Source organism: Salvelinus fontinalis, chromosome 3, assembly GCF_029448725.1.
Source record: "Salvelinus fontinalis isolate EN_2023a chromosome 3, ASM2944872v1, whole genome shotgun sequence".
NCBI classification, from domain to species: Eukaryota; Metazoa; Chordata; class Actinopteri; order Salmoniformes; family Salmonidae; genus Salvelinus; species Salvelinus fontinalis.
In genome coordinates this window covers 3,598,032-3,613,260 of record NC_074667.1, presented here as the reverse complement: position 1 = coordinate 3,613,260, position 15,229 = coordinate 3,598,032, and the positions used below count along the sequence as shown (strand labels likewise).

The 15,229-nt window shown below is 42.7% G+C and overlaps 1 protein-coding gene across 2 annotated transcripts in view; it reads right to left on the bottom strand.

Moving 5' to 3' along the window:
• The window catches only part of LOC129836180 (VPS10 domain-containing receptor SorCS1-like), a 278,341-nt gene that overhangs the window by 164,576 nt on the left and 98,536 nt on the right, over positions 1–15,229 (bottom strand). For both annotated transcript variants that reach the window (XM_055902068.1, XM_055902063.1), the window contains exon 3: positions 8,416–8,574. The gene's annotated coding sequence lies outside the window, so the exon portion shown is untranslated. The remainder of the gene's footprint in view (positions 1–8,415; positions 8,575–15,229) is intronic.

Below are 15,229 nucleotides of genomic sequence, written 5' to 3'. Positions count from 1 at the left end.
CAGCTTTATCCTCACCAGGAAGACCCCCTCCACAACACCATTTTATTTTATTTCACCTATATTTAACCAGGCAGGCCAGTTGAGAACACGTTCTCATTTACAATTGCGACCTTGCCAAGATAGAGCAAAGTAGTGCAACACAAACAACACAGTTACACATGGGATAAACAAATCTACAGTCAATAACACAATAGGTAAGTCTATATACAGTGTTTGCAAATGTACCAAGATTAGGGAGGTAAGGAATTAAATAGGCTATAGTGGCAAAATAATTACAATTTAAAAATTAAACACTGGCGTGATAGATTTGCAGAAGATGAATGTGCAAGTAGAGATACTGGGGTGCAAAGGAGCAAAAAATAATAACAATATGGGGATGAGGTAGTTGGGTGGGCTATTTACAGATGGGCTATGTACAGGTGCAATGATTGGTAAGCTGATGACAGCTGATGCTTAAAGTTAGTGAGGGAGATATAAGTCTCCAGCTTCAGTGATTTTTGCAATTTGTTCCAGTCATTGGCAGCAGAGAACTGAAAGGAAAGGCGGCCAAAGGAGGAGTTGGCTTTGGGGGTGACCAGTGAAATATACCTGCTGGAGTGTGTGCTACAGGTGGGTGCTGCTATGGTGACCAGTGAGCTGAGATAAGGCGTGGCTTTACCTTGCAAAGACTTATAGATGACCTGGAGCCAGTGGGTTTGGCGATGAATATGAAGCGAGGGCAATCCAACGAGAGCATACACGTCGCAGCGGTGGGTAGTATATGGGGCTTTGGTGACAAAACAGATGGCACTGTGATTGACTACATCGTTTGAGGCTATTTTGAAAATGACATCGCCAAAGTCAAGGATCAGTAGGATAGTCAATTTTACGAGGGTATGTTCGGCAGCATGAGTGGAGGATGCTTTGTTGGGAAATAGGAAGCCAATTCTAGATTTAATTTTGGATTGGAGAAGCTTAATATGAGTCTGGAAGGAGAGTTAACAGTCTAACCAGACACCTAGGTATTTGTAGTTGTCCACATATTCTAAGTCAGAACCGTCCAGAGTAGTGATGCTAGACGGGCGGGCAGGTGTGGGCAGCGATCGGTTGAACAGCATTCATGTTTTACTTGCATTTAAGAGCAGTTGGAGGCCACGGAAGGAGTGTTGTATGGCATTGGAGCTCGTCTGGAGATTTGTTAACACAGTGTCCAAAGAATGGCCAGAGGTATACAGAATGGTGTCATCTGCGTAGAGGTGGATCAGGGCAGCAATAGACTAGTTATAGTTATAGTCTATTGTATTTTAATCTATTGGGCTCTGAACCATCATTCCTCCACTTGACTAATGACACTAATCCTGATATCTGTAACAGGCAACACACCTGATGCAGACAAGCGGCCAATCAAATCCCCTTTTCCACTGTAGGGTAAGTGAGTTAGAGACTGGAAAGGTCACAAATAAACCTTAGATACCCTGACACTTTATTCTAGCGGCTCTGTCTGGCAATACAGATTATTTCCCCCAGTGGTAGGAATTACAAATAATCCAAACGGGGATTAGGTGGTGTGTTGGGTTGCCTGCAATGTAATTACGGTGCTGGGTGACTGAGCTTCAAATAGTGTATGCAGGTGATAGACTCCAAACGCATTGGTTTTGATATATTACATTTGCTAGAAAACGTGAGCTCGTTTGACTGTGTGAAGAAATGTGACTTGTTTCTGTTGATACATCTGAAGTGAAACGTTTTTTCTCACTTTTTTCAAAGCTTGAAATGAAGTGTGAATAAATACATCTCCAACATGTCAACTATCTAAGAGCAGCATGATTTGGTTGTTGTACCGAATGCTGTTGACTGACGTTCTTCATCTGACATTGTGAGTCTGACTGGGAGACTACAGGGGGCTGACAGGAACATTTGGGAAAAACAAAGTTATGTACGCCACCTGGTGTTCTCCTCTTGACATTCCCAAAATGAATTGATTAGAACACCAGCAACCTGAAAAGGATATGATAAAACTCAGAACACTTTAATTGAAAGACTGGTGTTAAGAGAGCTAAGGTTGAACTTAAACAGGCTAGATATTGATAGGCTTTGTGATAGTCTGGCAACAGATACATGGACATAAACTGGATTTATTTGTACAATCAATGTTCATTGTCTTTCTGTGCTAATGTCATTTTATCTACACTAGCAGCTTAGGTGAATTGTCTGCTCTCATAAACACTTCTAACTACATCATGAAACCAAAACCACATATCCCCAAGTGACCACAGTAACTGCAATGTGTACTCAATACTTGAACTCAACGGTCCCACAAAGGTAACGTTTTGATGAACATATACTTTACACAATCTATTACGGACCCAAAGTCTTGTCGCAGGTCCAACGTGGTGTGTGAGCCGAGATGCAATATGTTAAGAATGGAAAACAAGTCGAGTCGAGGAGACTTGTGTTTTAAAAAAAGTTAATGTTCATATCTCCCTTGAGACTTCCACCACTTGCTTTCCAACCCCCCCCCAACCCAATACATCTCAGACTATAAACACCTTCAGAAAAATAGAATCTTTGCTGTATCGCTTTGAATCAACTGCAGGGAGGGTCTTACATGAAAAGCTGAACTGCACAAAACAATTTGGGCCTGCAGTTGTCTAGCATGACAGCTCTTGTCAAAAAATGTATAAGACAAGCAGCTCTAGTATATTTTTCGTACCTGTCTATTTACCACCACAAACCGATGCTGGCACTAAGACAAGCACTCAACGAGCGGTATACGGCTTCAGGCAAACAAGAAAATGCTCATCCAGAGGCGGCGCTCCTAGTGGCTGGGGACTTTAATACACACAGAGACGTGTACAAAGCTCTCCCTCGCCCTCCATTTGGAAAATCTGACCATAACTCTATCCTCCTGATTTCTGCTTACAAGCGAAAACTAAAGCAGGAAGTACAAGGTACTCGCTCAATACGGAAGTGGTGAGATGATGCCGATGCTAAGCTGCAGGACTGTTTTGCTAGCACAGACAGGAATATGTTCAGGGATTCTTCCAATGGCATTGAGGATTGCACCACATAAGTCACTGGCTTCATCAATAAGTGCATTGATGACGTCGTCCCCACAGTGAATGTACGTACATAACTCAACCAATAGCCGTGGATTACAGGCAACATCCGTACTGAGCTAAAGGGTAGACCTGCCATTTTCAAGGAGCGGGACTCTAACCCGGACGGTTGTAAGAAATCCTGCTATGCCCTCTAATGAACCATTAAACAGGCAAAGCGCCAATACAGGACTAAGATTGAATTGTACTACACAGGCTCCGACGCTCATTGGATGTGGACGGGCTTGCAATCTATTATGGACTACAAAGGGAAACACAGCCTAGAGCTGCCCAGTGACACAAGCCTACCAGACGAGCTAAATTACTTCTATGCTCGCTTCGAGGGAAGCAAAACTGAGGCATACATGAGAGCATCAGCTGTTCTGGACGACTATGTTATCACGCTCTCCGTAGCCGATGTAAGTAAGACCTTTAAACAGGTCAACATTCACCAAGTCGCATGGCCAGATGGATTACCAGGACGTGTACTCCGAGCTTGCGCTGACCAACTGGCAAGCTGTCTCTGAGTTTGTAATACCAACATGTTTCAAGCAGACCACCATAGTCCCTGTGCCAAAGAACACCAAGGTAACCTGCCTAAATGACTACCGACCATTAGCACTCACGTCTGTAGCCATGAAGTGTTTTGAAGGGCTGGTCATGGCTCACATCAACACCATTATCCCAGAAACCCTAGACCCACTCCAACTTGCATACCGCCCCAACAGATAAACAGATGATGCTATCTCTATTGCACTCCACACTGCCCATTCCCACCTGGACAAAAGGAACACCTACATGAGAATATTATTAACCTGTTGAGGATGGGGGCGCTGTTGAGACTATTTATGCTAATTGGGTAATTTTTGAAACGGCTTCCCACAAAATCCTTGATCGTACAATATGCATATTATTATTATTATTGGATAGAAAACAGTCTATAGTTTCTATAGGAGTTGAAATTTTGTCTCTAAGTGGAACAGAGCCCATTCTACAGCAATTTCCCTGACATGGAGTCAGATTTCAGAAATGTTGGCCACTGTTCTGAAGTCAGTTAAAAGGGCACTGTCATTGCTATGACTATACGGACACTTCTTACGTCTTCCCCTGGATGCCTTTACGTGATGACGATTCCAATGGGGTCGATTGCGCGTTCACAGGCACTACAAATGAAAAAACCCTGTAGCTAGCAAGTCTTTTCTTGGTGCGTAACGCGCGTGGAGGACACCGACCGCTCCTGTTCCAAGCGTTAGTTTAGCCTGTTATATTTCTCCGGTCATCTTTTCACTCGTCATAGGAGTTAAAAACATCATAAGGTAGTTAATTTAAAGCGTTTTATAGCAATTTATATCTGTTTAGTGCGATTTTGGGACATTTATTTTTGAAACGATATGAACAGCTGGGCACGCTTTTCAGTTCATCCCGAACGCAGTTGGCATTTCCACATGGCAAGAGGACAGCTTTCCACCAAAAGACGATTACTCCCAAGAAAGGATCCTTTGCCCAAGATACTGATGGAAGAACAGCTCAAAGTAGGACATTTTTATTATGATAAATCGTGTTTCTGTCGAAACATTTTAGTGGCTTAGGACGCCATGTTTTTTGACGTAGCTTCGCTTGGCGCAAACTGTATTGAAAAGTAAGGATAAATTAAAAAATGTAATTCCGCAATTGTATTAAGAATTAAATTGTCTATCAATCCCTGTCCACCCTATATTTTTTAGTCACGTTTATGAGTATTTATGTATAAGAGTAGATCACTGTCTAAGTGGCGCAAGGACATTTTCTGACCAGCTGAGCTACATTTCACATTGTCTAACCATGATTTTGGTGGCTAAATATAAACCTTTTCGATCAAACTCTATATGGATTGTGTAATATGATGTTACAGGAGTGTCATCGGAAGAATTCTGAGAAGGTTAGTGAAAAAATTAATATATTTTTGGCGATGTTGACGTTATCGCTCACTTTGGCTAGAATCAATGCTGGGCTGCTATGTGCTATGTGCTATGCTAATATAACGATTTATTGTGTTTTCGCTGTAAGACACTTAGAAAATCTGAAATATTGTCTGTATTCACAGGATCTGTGTCTTTCGATTCGTGTATGCTGTGTATTTTTACGAAATGTTTGATGATTAGTAAGTAGGTAAACACGTTGCTCTAAGTAGTTTTTCTATTCCATTTGTGATGGTGGGTGCAATTGTAACCTATGCCATCTACCTGAAATATGCACTTTTTTCTAACAAAACCTATCCCATACCATAAATATGTTATCAGACTGTCATCTGATGAGTTTTTTTGTTGGTTAGGGGCTATAAATATCTTAGTTTAGCCGAATTGGTGATGGCTACTGGTGTTGGTGGACAAATAAAAGATGGTGGATTATGCTAATGTGTTTTTAGGTAATAGATGTACATCTTTACATATTGTGTCTTCCCTGTAAAACATTTTAAAAATCGGACATGTTGACTGGATTCACAAGATCTGTGTCTTTCATTAGCTGTATTGGACTTTAATGTGTGAAAGTTAAATATTTAAAAAATATATATTTTTTGAATTTCGCGGCACTGGTTTTTCAGTGGGGGGGGGGGGGGGGTGCCGCTAGCGGCACGCTGATCCTAGACAGGTTAATTGACTACAGCTCAGCATTCATCGCCATAGTGCCCTCAAAGCTCATCAATAAGCTAAGGACCCTGGGACTAAACACCTTCCTCTGCAAATAGATCCTGGACCTCCTGACAGGCCACTTACAGGTGGTAAGGTCAAGTAACAACACATCTGGCATGCTGATCCTTAACATGCGGGCCCCTCAGTCCTCTCCTATACTCCCTGTTCACCCATGACTGCATGGCCAGGCACGACTAAGCACGACTCCATCATTAAGTTTGCAGACGTCACAACAGTGGTAGGCCTGATCACCGACAACGATGAGACAGCATATAGGGAGGAGGTCAGAGACCTGGCAGTGTGGTGCTAGGACAACAACCTCTCCCTCAATGTGAGCAAGACAAAGGAGATGATTGTGGACTATTGGAAAAGGAGGACCGAGCACGTGCCCATTCTCATCGACGGGGCTATTGTGGAGCAGGTTGAGAGCTTCAAGTTCCTTGGTGTCCATCACCAACAAAGTATCATGGTCCAAACACCAAGACAGTTGTGAAGAGGGCACGTCAATGCCTATTCCCCCTCAGGAGAATGAAAATATGTTTTTATGGGTCCTCAGATCCTCAAAAAGTTCTACAGCTGCACCATCGAGAGCGTCCTGACTGGTTGCATCACCGCCTGTTATGGCAACTGATCAGCCTCCGACCGCAAGGCACTACAGAGGATAGTGTGTACGGCACAGTACATCACTGGGGCCAAGCTTCCTGCCATCCAGGACCTCTATACCAGGCGGTGTTAGAGGAAGGCCCTAAAAATACACTGCCTACAAATTCTGAGATAAGAGTCAAGACTGGGCACCCAGAGTTCTAGAACTCGAAAGAGAACAGTTTACTCCAGACATTGAGGAAAGAGATACAGATTGACCTGCATTTAATACAAAAAGACCGACAATAAATATTAAAGTGTTCTGACAAAGCCTGAGACACAGCTGTTTGAATATAGAAAAATATGTATGTTATCAGTAAAGAACAGACTGTTTTAAAGTTGCACTTGTATGGACTCCCAATGAAATATACTACAGTACATTATCTATTTTACTAATCACCATTAGATTCCATGTTGCATCAATGCTCAAGGAATCCTTTAACCTGTTGGGGATGGGGGCGCTGTTTAGACTATTTATGCTAATTTGGCAAATTTTTTAAACGGCTTCCCACAAAATCCTTGATCGTACAATATGCATATTATTATTATTATTGGATAGAAAACAGTCTATAGTTTCTATAGGAGTTGAAATTTTGTCTCTAAGTGGAACAGAGCCCATTCTACAGCAATTTCCCTGACATGGAGTCAGATTTGAGAAATGTTGGCCACTTTTCTGAAGTCAGTTAAAAGGGCACTGTCGTTGCTATGACTATACGGACACTTCTTACGTCTTCCCCTGGATGCCTTTACGTGATGACGATTCCAACGGGGTCGATTGCGCGTTCACAGGCCCTACAAATGAAAAAAACCTTTAGCTAGCAAGTCTTTTCTTGCTGCGTAACGCGCGTGGAAGACACCGACCCTCTCCTGTTCCAAGCGTTAGTTTAGCCTGTTATATTTCTCCGGTCATCTTTTCACTCGTTATAGGAGTTACAAACATCATAAAGTAGTTAATTTAAAGCGTTTTATAGCAATTTATATCCGTTTAGTGCGATTTTGGGACATTTATTTTTGCAACGATGTGAAAAGTTGGGCACGCTTTTCAGTTCATCCCGAACGCAGTTGACATTTCCACATGGCAAGAGGACAGCTTTCCACCAAAAGACGATTTCTCCCAAGAAAGGATCCTTTGCCCAAGATACTGATGGAAGAACAGCTCAAGGTAGGACATTTTTATTATGATAAATCGTGTTTCTGTCGAAACATTTTAGTGGCTTAGGACGCCATGTTTTTTGACGTAGCTTCGCTTGGCGCAAACTGTATTGAAAAGTAAGGATAAATTAAAAAATGTAATAACGCAATTGTATTAAGAATTAAATTGTCTATCAATCCCTGTCCACCCTATATTTTTTAGTCACGTTTATGAGTATTTATGTATAAGAGTAGATCACTGTCTAAGTGGCGCAAGGACATTTTCTGACCAGCTGAGCTACATTTCACATTGTCTAACCATGATTTTGGTGGCTAAAGGTAAGACTCATTGGCCATAATGGTAAGTCTTCTTCACAGGAAGTTATATGAGATATGACCTGTGTGTGAATGCGGTGTACAGAGCTCTCATCAACATGAGAGCACTGTACAGGGAAGGTTACAGATGAGAGCACTGGTGTATAGGACTGCATTGTCATTGTATGTGGTTTGCAGACCAATTGTGCTGACATCTTCTAATGAATATTAGAATGTTCCATAGTAGTTACAAGTAAAGTGTGTAGTTGTAATCACGTTATAGCACAAATGTGTTCATTGCATCTAACTAATTGCCATGGTAATACATTTAGCTAAAGTCTAAACAAAATATCATCAAACGGATAGCAATATTCTAATAAAAACTTCAAGAACGTAAATAAATAATATTAAGATTACAGAAGAATATTCAATAAACCAATACGGGGCCGCTGGAACCGGGATGGAATAAAAGGTAAAACATCAACAGCTTGGAGCTTTATCCGACTGTGTAACACAGTTCAAAATCCGAAGGATACTCTATGAAACAACCAACTGTGGAGAAAAAACGATATGGAGCTCACCTTCTGGTCGTGGTTGTAGGCTAAGGCCCAATCCTCCTGTGTTGGATGGAACAGAAGGCTTAGAATGTAGAAGCTGAGGCGGTATTTCTGATAGCTCGCTCCTTAATCTGAGCTGATGAGCACACTGCTCTCAAACTCAGGGTCTGTCAGCACCATTATCTGGAAGATAGGGAGAGGGGGGTGGGATGGAAAGAGAGAGAGAGAGGGTTAACCATATCAGCACTCCAGGTCTAGTGGTTGGCATCAAGCTGCTACTAGAGCTTACACCTTCACTTTGTTTTGGACTTCTGTTGCCATGGTTTTTTGGCCTCTTACAGTGCACTCACAGGTCTGCACTTTGGTGCACTTTGGCTTCCAGTCACCCCTCTCCAGATACATTCCCTTTAATGAGATAGAGGTGGTTCAGAATACCCCTGTGGACCTATAAGTAAATCGTGAGGGGTCACAACACAACTATAACAAAAAGTTGCTTTGTTAAAGAATAGGATAAGTTTTTAGAAAAAAGTTTTAAGAATATACTGTAGATCAGTATTCTGTAACACAGCTGTGTAGCAAGAGAGAACTCCACAACTTTGCATTTACCATGCGTGATTACATGTCTAGGCAATGCAATTTGTTTTGAACAATATTTACATTTCTGATAAGAAAAAACTAATATTTGTGCAATATTATTATTATAATTATTTTTTTTAACCAGGTAGGCCAGTTGAGAACAAGTTCTCATTTACAACTGCGACCTGGCCAAGATAAAGCAAAGCAGTGCGACAAAAAACAACAACACAGAGTTACACATGGAATAAACAAAGGTGGAGTCAATAAGACAATAGGGGGAAAAAGCTATATACAGTGTGTGCAAATGAGGTAAGATTAGGGAGGTAAGGCAATAAATAGGCCGTAGTGGCGAAGTAATTACAATTTAGCAATTAAACACTGGAGTGATAGATGTGCAGAAGATGAATGTGCAACTAGAGATACTGGGGTGCAAAGTAGCAAAATAAATCAATCAATAACAATATGAGGATGAGGTAGTTGGATGGGCTATTTACAGATGGGCTATGTACAGATGCAGTGATCTGTGAGCTGCTCTGACAGCTGATGCTTAAAGTTAGTGAGGGAGATTTGAGTATGCAGCTTCAGTGATTTTTGCAATTCGTTCCATTCATTGGCAGCAGAGAACAGGAAGGAAAGGCAGCCAAAGGGGGAATAGGCTTTGGGGGTGACCAGTGAAATATACCTGCTGGAGCTCGTGCTACGGGTGGGTGCTGCTATGGTGGCCAGTGAGCTGAGATAAGGCAGAGCTTTACCTAGCAAAGACTTATAGATGACCTGGAGCCAGTGAGTTTGGTGACGCATATGAAGCGAGGGCCAGCCAACGAGAGCATACACGTCGCAGTGGTGGGTAGAATATGGGGCAATAAAGAATAATGTCTTTGTGGAATGCTCAATGTTACCACAGTGGGGTAAATTCTATTTCCATGCTAGGAATAATACAGTCTCTACTTGAAAATGTAAACGTGTTGCTGCATATTTGTTAGAAATTAGCCTCTTGAGAAAGCAATTACAGAGCAAGATCTGTGAAACAAAAATGTATTAAGTATAATTATGTAAATTACAGTACATATTCATACTATAAAACCAAAGATACTGTGAAAGTACACAATGTTGATACAACTTAATTAAGATAAAGCCCTTTGTTTGGAAGCATGTATGATAAAAAAATATGAAAAACTACATTGTAACACAATCTTGGTTTAGTATCTATATCTTGGTATAATATGATTTATTTGTGGGAAAAGTAAAGCAGACATTTGCATCACAGTTCATTACTCTCAAAACACAGAAATATCCATAAAAAGCATTTCCCCAATATAGAACCATGGATTATATACTGTATATTCTATATATAATGAAATATGCTTTAATTATAATAAACTGCTTAACCCAGACAGAAAAAGTAGAAGGGAAAAGCGTGACTTGGATAGTGCCACAGCCCAAATGGCTGTGTTTTCTTTCCCTTTCTTTCCCTCTTTCCTCAGCTTGAACTAGGAATCCTCCCCACTCCTCTTTCTCCAGCTTTAACTAGAAATCCTCCCTGGTGGTGATTTAGATAAATCGTTTTTTCATTAAAGCCAATAAACAGACTACGGATTATGTGCCAGTTTTTACCCGTTTTTTAAAAATGTTCCTTCATTTTTTTGCGAAGGGCCCCCTCTATTTCACCCAGTGTCTTAGGGCCTTGTCATATGTAATTTATAGTTTCTAAGTCCAGGTCTAATCATTTTCCATAATATCATATTAAACGACAGCATTTATTATGACTAGAAATTGCATTCCAGTGGTGCAGGTTCCCGCACAACAAACAGTGTCGGTACAGTTCCTACACCTGTTACCACTCATTTTGACATGTTGGGGAGATGAGAATCGTAGGCTGAACAGTAATAGAATAAGGACCTAAAAAGCCTGAGCTTATTCAGAAGTCCCATTGTATTACGACCGGTCGTAAATTTATGGTACAGGGTAAGTCCCGGAACGTAACCCCGAGCAGCTAATACCTGTAGAGGGTAAATCCTAGTGGGTAAATCCCGAGTGGGTTGGTTCCGGTGAGTACTATAAAGAATAGGGTAAATCCCAGAAGGTAAGCCGGAGCAGGATAGTACCTGCAAAGGGTAAGTCCGAGGGGGTAAATCCCGAGTGGAGTTGGTACCTTACTAAACCCGTAATGGGGGGGCGGGGGGGGGGGGGTGAAAGCCCAGCCACGGTGGCCATGAGGGTGTAGGGTGTGTGTGTGTGTGTATGAATGTTTGAACAAGGATCGTCTGTAGTAACACTAACAATAAAGAGAGAGTTTGGTCTAAGCCCTATTGGGACAGATTAGGTGATTTGGCAGACACGACAGTGTCGTTCAGCACCAAAAGTGTACGGAGGAGTGACCAAATTATTCATAGCCTAAGCTGTTACTACTTCACGCCGCTGGGGGGGTGACGCCTAGTCAATAATAACTGAGATGGCTTCTAGAAGCCAAGATACTCCCAGAAAGGGAAGCGTAGAAGTGGAAAATGTTTCCAAAGCTTTAGAGGCACCAAAAAAAGCATATGACCAGTGCCAAGAACCAAATAAATGGTGGGTAATATTTGCCAAATTGGACAAAATTAGTACACATTTTCCCATAGATGGAAAGTTTAAAACCAGCCAAGAGTGTATGGATGCAATCGTAGTGTGGAACACTGAAATCAGAGAATGGTCCAGACCACAATAAGCAGGAATCCTAACCACAGAATTTTATCACCAGCGCATAAAACTGGAAAAAGAGAAAAATAGAGACCTGCGAGGTAAAATGGAGCAGGCAGTAGACAAGAATGAGGCAACAAATAAATAAAAAACTTGGCAATGTCGAAGGGCATGAACATAGATTAGATGAACAGAAGCAGGAATTGGCTATTGCGCAAGAAAAGAGTCAAAACCTAAACCAGGAATTTGAGAAAGACCTTGAGGATAGACTAAACAACTCAGAGTTACGCTTCAACAATATCACAATATGTGTGGAGGAGTATTTTCAATTGCCACTCCTCCGCCGTTCGCCCCATGCTATGAGGTGAAACAGGTCACAACTGGTGGGCCACCATTATACCCCTCTCTTATAGAGCAAAAAGAGCGGTATGGGTTGCGAGAGGCAGGGAACAAGCACATTACGAGTTCGTACATCATAGTCCCGGGCTGGGTAGTGGATCAGCATGATCCAGGAAATCAAAGAGATGTGCGACCAGTACAAACACACGTGACACCGGTTACATATTAACCGGGACAAATAGTACCAGGGGAGGACAACCCTATTCCAGATTATGCGCAGTCCCAAGTATGGATACAAATTCAACATCACCATCAGCCACTGAGCGTGAGCAAAATGCGTAGTGTTATGAAAGAGGCACCAGATCCAATAAGGGAGGGACAGAAATGTATCAGTTTCTTGAGGAGGCAGGGGAGAATTTTTGGAATGCATGCTGGTGGCTATGATCATGTTGTGTGCTCGCTTTTTCCAAGGGCCATGTTGCCAACACTCGCACATGGATATCGAACGTTGGCTCGGTCCTTGAGACGTGAAGCGTGTGACCCAGCGACAGAAAATTATGAAATTGAGGGGTTCTTAACTACAGTTGGGAATGTATTGTTTCGACCAGTAAAATGTGTATTTGTACTCAGGGTCTGAAAGAAGGAATACGTGATTATGTGGATTGAATGGATGATGCGTATGTCTGGATTGAAACCTGTTCTCAAAACGGCTATTGCGGGGGTAGTGGACCAGCATTCTCACTGGGATGATATAGTACAAGCGGCGTTGAGTGTGGGTCTAATTCCGCTCGCTCGGCAGCAGTAAGCGTAGTTAAGGAGAAATTGGTCAAGACTTTGAGCACCCAAGGGAAAGTGGGTTACTAATGTACCCGCGGTACTGATGTCAATGAGTGCATCAACTAACGCCACCAAAGGACTCACACCACATGAAGTGGTAACTGGGAGAATGAAGAGAGTACCGGGTGCTGTTATTCACATGTCACAAATTTGTGATTGGCAATAATGGGAGAATCTATGTTGTCCTATTGTCAGAAAATGACCCATGCGTTGCAGAGTGTATTTTCCCAGGTGAGAGCAGCACATGAGGAGCAGGTGCCAGAAGATAACCGAGAGCACGGGCTGAATCCTGGAGATCAAGCGTACATCAAGATCCACCAGGCAGGGGTGTTGGGATGGCGTTGGTCTGGACCACACATTGTACTCCTTACAGCACCTGCAACGGTAAAGACCACAGCCTCGCCTCGGTGTGTTCACAATTCTCACGTGAAATGAGATCCAGCTGCATAATGGGTGAGTTGGAAGCTGCCATGATAGAGGAAGCAGAGCTAAAGAGAGAGGAAAGGTAGATTCCACTGTAGACAAGCAGTTGTGTTGGGTCTCAGAACTCAATTTTCGCCTAATATGACACCCAAATCTAACTGCCTGGTGCTCAGGCCCTGAAGCAAGGATATGCATATGCATGGTGCCATTTGAAAGGAAACACTTTGAAGTTTGTGGAAATGTGAAAGCAATGTTGGAGAATATAACACAATAGATCTGGTAAAAAATAATATAAAGAAAAAATCAACAAGTCTTTAGTATTTTTTTTGTACCATCATCTTTGAAATGCAAGACAAAGGCCATAATGTATTATTACAGCCCAAGTGCAATTTAGATTTTGGCCAATAGATGACAGCAGTGTATGTGCAACGTTTTAGACTGGTCCAATGAACCATTGCATTTACGTTCCAAATGATGTTTATTAAAGGGCCGATGCTCGCTGTTTATTAGAGGACCATGCTCGCTTCGAGGAAAGTAGAACTGAAACATACATGAGAGCATCAGCTGTTCTGGACGACTGTGTGATCACTCTCTCCGCAGCCGATGTGAGTAAGAGCTTCAAACAAGTCAACATTCACAAGGCCGCAGGGACAGATGGATTACCAGAACGTGTACTCCGAGCATGCACTGACCAACTGGCCAGTGTCTTCACTGACATTTTCAACCTCTCTCTGTCTGAGTCTGTAATACTAACATCTTTCAAGCAGACCACCATAGTCCCTGTGCCCAAGAACACATATTAACCTGCCTAAATGACTACTGAACCGTGACACATGTCGGTAGCCATGAAATGCATTATCCCAGAAACCCTAGACCCACTCCAATTTGCATAGCGCACCAACAGATCCACAGATGATGCAAACTCTATTGCCTTCCACACTGCCCTTTCACACCTGGACAAGAGGAACACCTATGTGAGAATGCTATTCATTGACTACAGCTCAGCGTTTAACACCATAGTGCCCTCAAAGCTACTCACTAAGCTAAGGCCCTGGGACTAAACACCTCCCTCTACAACTGGAGCCTGGACTTCCTGACGGGCCGACCCCCAGGTGGTAAGGGTAGGTAACAACACATCTGCCAAGCTGATTCTAAACACGGGGGCCCCTCAGGGGTCCGTGCTCAGCCCCCTCCTGTACTCTCTGTTCACTCATGACTGCATGGCTAGGCACGACTCCAACACCATCATTACGTTTGCTGATGACACAATAGTTGTAGGCCTGCTCACCGACAACAATGAGACAGCCTATAGGGAGGAGGTCAGAGACCTGACCGCATGGTGCAAGGGCAACAACCTCTCCCTCAACGTGGTCAAGACAAAGGAGATGCACTACAGGAAAAGGAGGACCGAGCACGCCCCCATTCTCATCAACGGGGCTGTAGTGGAGCAGGTTGAGAGATTCAAGTTCCTTGGCATCCACATCACCAACAAACTAACATTGTCCAAGCACACCAAGACAGTCCTGTTGAGGGCACGACAAAACCTATTCCCCCTAAGTAGAAGGGAAAATATTTGGCATGGGTCCTCAGATCCTCAAAACGTTTTACAGCTGCACCATTGAGAGCATCCTGACGGGTTGGATCACTGCTGGTATGGCAACTGCTCGGCCTCCAACCGCAAGGCACTACAGAGGGTAGTGTGTACGGCCCAGGACATCACAGAGGCCAAGTTTCCTGCCATGCAGGACCTCTATACCAGGCGGTGTCAGAGGAAGGCACTGAAAATTGTCAAAGACTCCAGCCTCCCTAGTCATTTGTATTTGTATTTATTATGGATCCCCATTATGGACCCATGGATGCCCACTCTCCTGGGTTCCAGCACAATTAAGTCAGTTTATACAATTTTAAAACATTACAATACATTCATATATTTTACAACACACTGAGTGCCCTCAGGCCCCTATTCACCACTACCACATATCTACAG